This window comes from Equus przewalskii, chromosome 20, assembly GCF_037783145.1.
Source record: "Equus przewalskii isolate Varuska chromosome 20, EquPr2, whole genome shotgun sequence".
Lineage (NCBI taxonomy): Eukaryota > Metazoa > Chordata > Mammalia > Perissodactyla > Equidae > Equus > Equus przewalskii.
Genome location: NC_091850.1, coordinates 29,241,983 through 29,249,417, shown reverse-complemented (window position 1 = coordinate 29,249,417; position 7,435 = coordinate 29,241,983). Strand labels below are relative to the sequence as shown.

General features: G+C 38.8%; 1 long non-coding RNA gene across 1 annotated transcript; it reads right to left on the bottom strand.

Moving 5' to 3' along the window:
- Positions 1 to 5,201: 5,201 nt before the first annotated feature.
- On the bottom strand, positions 5,202 to 7,105 carry LOC139077837 (uncharacterized). The gene is made up of 2 exons (XR_011530411.1): positions 6,970 to 7,105; positions 5,202 to 5,313 (listed from the first exon to the last, which is right to left on the bottom strand). It is a non-coding gene; the product is annotated as an uncharacterized lncRNA (long non-coding RNA).
- Positions 7,106 to 7,435: the final 330 nt, after the last annotated feature.

Here is a 7,435-nt window from a genome sequence, read left to right as displayed (position 1 = left end):
ACATTCTGGGGTCATTTGCTGTCTTTTTATGGGCTTGGATTTTCAGAGAAAACTTTTTTCATCAGTTAAGTAAATAATTTGCAAATTAATGAATTAGCAGCAATTTGTCGAGGATGTGCTTTGCATTGCTTTGCATTGTGCTGGGCACTGGCGTTACAGAGGTGAGACGGGCCGTTCGCAGCGCTCAATCACATGGGAACAAAGACACGGAGGAACAGTTACATGTCGTACTGTTGCTTTAAGCCCAAATGTCAGTCAAAATTCATAGCTTTAAGCAATAGAAGCCAATTGGGGCTAATCTGAGCAGAAAAGATTTTATTCAACGTTCTTAAAGGGCTCACAGAGTAATATCTGGGAGGGTCCAAGAACCGAACATGGAGACCACAGAGCTTATCTCCACCACTTGTACCTCCAGAAACTGAAAATAGCTACCTCCACTGCCACCACCTGCCCCAGAGCAGGCTTGGCAGCAGCGTCCAACAGCTTCACATCACCAGCTGCTTGTTAAAGGCAGAGCTGGAGCCTGTGGTTGATAGCAACTACCCCTCGCCCATATGCCTAGGCCCTGGCAATGGGAAGCAGAGAAGAGAATAGCTGTTGTTTTCATGTTTACAGTGAAAGGCAGGCTCTGGCTCATAGAGCAGGGCGTTCCCCAAATGTAGGAAGGAGATTCTGCTGCTGGTTGAGAAGAAAAGAACAACAAAGCTGCCTTAGGGAAGAAGCACCAAGAAGGGGTAATGTGAAGGAAGTCACACTACTGTGGTAGTGCAGACGAAGTAGGAGTGGGCCAGATGAAGGAGCATGGATCAAAGAGGAGGCTTTCCTGGCAGAGGAAGCAGCATGTTCTAAGTCGTGGACAGAGTATGGACCATTTGGGGAGTTACAAATACAGTAGGTGATGTCTCTATCTGTGTCACTTGGGGACAGTAGGGTGTTGGTGGTACTTCCTAAAGTCAGACACAAGGCTCTTTCATAAAAAATATTATGTATCTACCTTGAACATTTTCTTGTAATTTAAAACATACGACTGCGTGTCCATTCACCACTCTTGTTACAAGGCCAAGGCTGTTCCTTTGGGTGTGGGGTCATTGATTCTAGTTCCGCATTGTCTTACTCAGGTAACACGCACCAGTAACACTTCATCTACACCTAGTTTTGCTTTCTTTTAAGTGGAAAAGGACTTTCAAATAAGTCTGAATGTACATATCTAGCTTTTTAAAAATATCCCTCCACCCCAATCTTTTCCCATTACTTTTCCCGTGCTATTTGCTGGCAATATTCTTTCAACATGCCTTTATCAAGTCTCTTCAAACTATTCAAGGTAGTTCTCATGGATCAACAGCAGCCTTGCTTTGCATACTCATATTTTGTCAGCTTGAGTAATATAATTACAATAACAAGTCTGACCAGCCCAAATAAGTTTGGGAATACACACAACTGACTTCGGTGAGTTTATGTCTCAATGTTGGATACAAGGTGCACTAGAGGACAGCCTGCTGGCAGCCAAGTCTCAGTGTGAGTGTGAATGTATCTCATAGAGAGCATGGAAAGTGCTGGTTCAGTGGGCAGGTAGTTCAGTGGACTCTGTCTACAGACATCTAGTTAGCTTAGCATTCCTAGTCCAGAGAGTCTGCAAGCAGTGGTTAAGATGACACTTGGCATAATTTGTAGGGGCCAGTGGTTAAGCATTTGACATGACAGTCTAAGTTTTGATTTAGTCTATAAGGGATAGAAGTACTTGGGCGGATTTTAATCAGGGATATGGCATGACAAATTTCATGCGTATATCAGAGTTTATAGAGGAATCCTATGCCACCTTACACTTACCCCTTTTTATCACCACACTGATTTGTGGTTAGCTAATTTGTGTGACTGCCCTAGGGGCCTCTAAGCACTCTGGCAGAGAGGATTATGACTTACCGGGCCTTATGTCTGTTGTTAAACACATAACCTAAAATCTAGAAGGCACTCAATCATAAAAGTGTAATGAATGAATCAATGTATTAGTGAATGCTATTGTGTTAGCCAATGTGCTTCCTCATTGCCATTCACGACAGAAGAATGCAGCCTGGGGTGCTCAGACAGAGGCAGGCGCTGCGTCTCTGGGAGAACAGCACACCTGGGCAGCCATGTGTGAGGAGTCGGTTGCCTTCCCCATGCACAGTTCCTCCCCAGCTGCACTCTTACCCACTGTAACCACAGAAGCGGGGAAACAATAGGGTCCAGTGGGGCGGGGAGAGGCTTTTCCACAGCCTCCTTTCTCTGATGAAGATCTGCATTTCGTTTTGTTTGTTCATTGATTTTGTTTATTTTAGATCCTCGTTGAAGTCTAACTTAACTTCTGAATTGTAATGGCTTGTGGCATTTGTGTGGGATTTGTGCATGGCTTGCAGTAAGGCAGCTGTTCAGATAAAGCAAGTGTGATGCATCAAATTGGGTGGGTTTGAGGAATACGTTAACACTCCTCAAGACACTGGTAAAAACCAAATGTGAAGCAAACAACAGGCAAAGCCCCAGACGTTCGAAAAATAAAGTTTCAATGCTCAGCACTGCAGAAATGCTTGAGTTAAACCAGTGCACCCCTCAACCGTAAATTATGAGGGCCGATTCCTTTCTACTCTGGGTAAAGATTTCTCATTAAGGAGGAGATAACTTGCAAAGGCTGAGAAAAACTCTTACTTTTTTATGACAAATGAGTTGCTGTAAAGTCTAAACTGCACTAGTCATTGGACAAAAATGCAAAATAATCAGAAAATATTTTAATTTTAAGCTAAAGACACTGTTACAGTAGATATATATATATATATATGTATGTCAGTGGATATTAAAATATTACTTGTATAGCCTAAGGAATAATTAGTTTAGTTAGATATAAGTGCACTAAAGGCGATAGTGTGAAACTGATGAATATGCTGTAAAATCCCTTTTTTACATATTAATAAACTTCCATGAATTTACGTGTGAAGTTGTCAATTCACATGTGAATGATTCTTAATAAAAACCTTTAGTAAAATAAGAATAGAACATAAGTCAGGGTCATGCTCAGTAGTGAAATATTAAAAGTACTCCATTAAATTTAGAGATAAAACAAAGTAAATTCCACTGTCATCATGTTTAAAATTGTTCTAGAAATACTAGGAAATGTAATTAGACAAGGAGATAAAGTAGAAAGCATAAACATTAAACAGGAGGAAAGCAAACGATCGTTATTGGAGGATGAAATGCTTGCGTATCTGGAAAACCCAAGGGGATCAAGTTAAAAAAGTACACTAAAAGATACAAAGATTTCATTAATATTTTTTATTATAATATAATATTTTCATATGTTGAGTTATTTCTTTAAATCTTTTTTGAATGTTTATTACTAAACTAATACATGCTTGTTCTCAAAAATTTAAGAAACACAGACTTGTATAATGTAACAATTGAAAGACCTCACTCTCCAATCCCACTCCTCAGAAATTAATCATATTTAGTAACTGATGTGGTTGAGCCAGCCCCAATGACCTAGTGGTTAATGTTTAGCATTCGTCTCTTCAGTGGCCCCGGTTCACTTGCTGGTTGCAGAACCACACCACCTGTCTGTCAGTTGCCATGCTGTGATGGCAGCTCACGTAGAAGAACTAGAATTACTTACAGTTAGGATATACCAGCAGGTACTGAGGCTTTGGGGAATGAAAAATAAAAACAAAACCAAAAAACAAAAAAGCTACCTGAGTACAATCTCTTGTCTCAGGCTATGCTATAAAAAAAAAAAAAATTAATGTGAGGCCTTCTGTATCATATACGTGTATACATATGCTATTATTTTAAGTATCATGGAAAAATACATGTTCAAGAAGAGTGTGAACAATTCTGGAGGAGAAAAGAATTGAGGAGAGATTAACCATATGAATGATTTTAACATTTATTCATTTTTTAAAGGCAATAAAAATTAGTTTCATTATACATTTAGACATGACAAAATGATAGTAATTATCAGAGCAAAAAACTGCAAAATTACTTGCCTAGAAATTACAGATATCTCTGGTTTGTTTTCCTGTTTTTTTGAGAGAACAATCAATGGACTATGTGTCCTATGTGTCTAGATCCATGTACTTACAAAAACTTCATTCATTTCTAATAAGTGGAGAAAAGGTGGATTATTTAATAAAGGAGATTGGAACAATACGCTACTATTTGAAGATAAAGAGGGAAGTACTAACCCACTTCTTATTCCAAAATAAATCTCACACAGGTCAAAGGTATAAACAATTTTAGAAATGATGATAAATATGCTCGAAGACATGGGTGAATCATTTTATACTTTTTTGGATGTGGAAAGCATTTCTAAAAAAAGACATAAAACCAAGAAGCCATGAAAGAAAAAGATGGATACACTTGAGTGTGAAAAAATTATAATACTGGTAATTTCTTTATTGTGTAAAAAAAACCACAACAAAAAGAAAAGATAAAAATAAATTGGAAAAATATAGTAACAATATGACAAAGTGCTAACATCCTTAACATCCAAAAGTCTTACAAGTCAATAAGCGAAAAATGAGTAATCGAAGAGGAAAATGGACAAAGCACATTAACAGAGGGTTCACAGAAGAAGTGAAATTCACTTTAAAAATTTGAAAATATGTTCAGTCTTATTCCAAATCCAAAAATGCAAATAAAGTAATGAGATAAATTTTTTGCCTATTAAATTGTGAAAATTAAAAAGATTGCTAAACTTCAGGGCTGGGAAGGGTATGAGAAAATATGCTTTCTCATATACTATTGGTAGGAGTATAAATGAGTACAAACTTTTACGAGGGCAATTTGGAAATATACAGCAAAAGTGTGAAAGTGTATACTCAGAAATTTCACATTTAAGAATGTTCTACAGAAACAATCACAGAAGGGCTCAAAAATATACGCAAAAAATATGCAGCACTGCTTGTAATAGAGAAAAAAAGGTAAATATTCTAAATAAAATATGGTATATCCATATTATGGAATATTAACAAAGCCACTAAAAGAAATATAATAGAGCTTTATATACTGATAAAGAAAAATGTCTATGCAATTTGTCAAAAGCTTCTAGAAAGAGGAGAGAGAGGTCTCCACCTCTCCCTTCTGGTATCATTCCCACAAGAAGAAAATATCAGATTGGACAGTGTATCTATTAGCTATTGCTACATTGATGCTCAGTAACAAACCATGCCCAAACTCAGTGATTTTAAACATTATTTATTCCCCCAAATTGTCCATTGTGTGAGAGTTGAATGATTTACGTTGGGTTCTGTTGGGTGGCTCTACTGGTATCAGCTGGGATGACTCAGGCATCTGCAACGGAATGGAAATCCACTGATTTAAGCTGGGTTCAGCTGGGAATACCACCACTCCAAGAGTTTCCTATCCTCTTCCTGAGACCAACAGGCTACCCAGGCTTATTCTTTTTGTACTAGAGGCACAAGAGGGTAAGCAGAAACACAAAGACTTCCCGAGATTTAAGTTTAGTGGCACACCCATCACTTCCACCTCATCCTATTGGTCATATGGCCAAATGCAGAATCAAGGAATGAAGAAATATACTCCCTCTTGTGTGGGAACTCCAAATCATAAGGTAAAGCATATGGATAGGGAAAGAGGTGAGGAGTTGGGCCGTTAATGCAACCTACTTCAGTCAGATATGAGGACAGACATAAGGCTACATTTACACAAATGTTGTCCCTATCTGGAGAAGTCTTCCTGTCCCATCCATGCTGCAGCAGGCCCACAGCCACTTTCTCTCCATTACTTAATGAAATGGTTTTTGTCTATACCTGTACTGAGAACCTTTGGGGAAGGAAAAATGGTTAGGCCAAGGATTTCAGTATCCATAGATCCTTTAATCTAATAGCAAAAATGTAATTATTTCCCATATAAATTAAGGGGGTTGCAATGCTCTCCTAAGCATGAAATTTAATTTTTCATTTCAGTGTGATTGATCCCACTGAGGTCATATGCTCATCCCTGGACCAATAACAGTCACCAGGAGAATGCTATGCATTGATTGGTTTGGAAATGGCTCAGTCTTTCTGGACCTGGGCATGAGATGGGTACCTGGCCAAAATATGGGTGACAAGTGAGGAAAGAAATAAAGGATATTAGAAAAGCAAACAAAAGTGTCTACTATAAAAGGATCTCTTATATATATATGCATTGCTGTTCTAGGGTCACAATCTGATTTCTTCCTGTGATATGGGTGGTACAATAATGAACACGATTCCCGATCCTCTCCTCCCATCTTTTAAATAATTGTTGAATTCCACTATAGTTTCTTGAGCACCTTGTGTGCAAATTGCAAGGATACATGCTATGAAACAAGATGATATGACATGTCCCTATAGTTTGCATCTCTGCTCTTGCGCCCTATCTGCTGAACCGTCCTGGTGAAAATCTCATAATGCTGCCAAATGGTGTCCACGTAAATTTGTGCTTTCCTTTATTTGCGCTTGCCAGCACTCTCTCCCAATGCCCTCCTTGGTTACTGCCAAACCTCCACCTCTCACTTCAAGTCTTCCATTTAATCTCAGCCCTTCTCATTCCCAGCAGATGATTTTGGCTTTACTTTGAGAAAACTGGTCCATAACTCATGTCTTCTCTCTATTTTCTATCTCCATCTACAAACTCCAAAACCCCTATAAATCCCTACCAGCTCTTTCCTTGGGCAAAGGATGAGCTGTCCCTCTGTCAGTAGAAGATCAAATCAACCATTAATGTCCTGTACTCCATCCCTCCCCCCACTCCAGAACCTTGCCCCTTCAGTCATCTCATCTCTCCTGTACCTTTGCCTTTTTCATTACTTTCATTGACTCCTCATCTTCAAGATTTTCCTATCCATCCAGACCTACACCCAGAACTTTAGAATCATGTCTGCCAGACTGGACTGCGTATAAGTAAATAAATCACATTTATTTTGTTCAAGGTTAAATCACCAGTACCTAGAGCAATACTCACTGGGAGCACCTAATGTTTGCTCAGTAAATACTTGTTGGTTGAATGAATGAGTATTCCACTGCTTGTTGGATTTCTCACTTAGATATCCATTGACCTCTCAAAAGTGAGCTCTTCATCTACCCCATTGGTAGCTTCCCAAAGTCATCATTTCCCAAGTATGGTAGAGAAGCTGCCAAGATTCAGTAGATTTAAGAGACCCCTGAAAGAGGAAGAGTAAATGTCTTAGGGATAAACTGTGTCAACTGAAATTACACCCTTCCCCCTCCCCTGCATGCCAGATGTAAGAACCATAGAACAGCCTTAGGTGGGAGTCCCAAGGAAGACTTAAGCTACATTTTCTGCCAGCCAGCTTGAATGGGGGAATGCTCCAAGTCTGAACGTCTATTAGAGAAGATAAAATAATATTTCTTATACATCTGACTAGGAAACTGTGATATAAAAATGCATACATACTCAACAAAAGGGG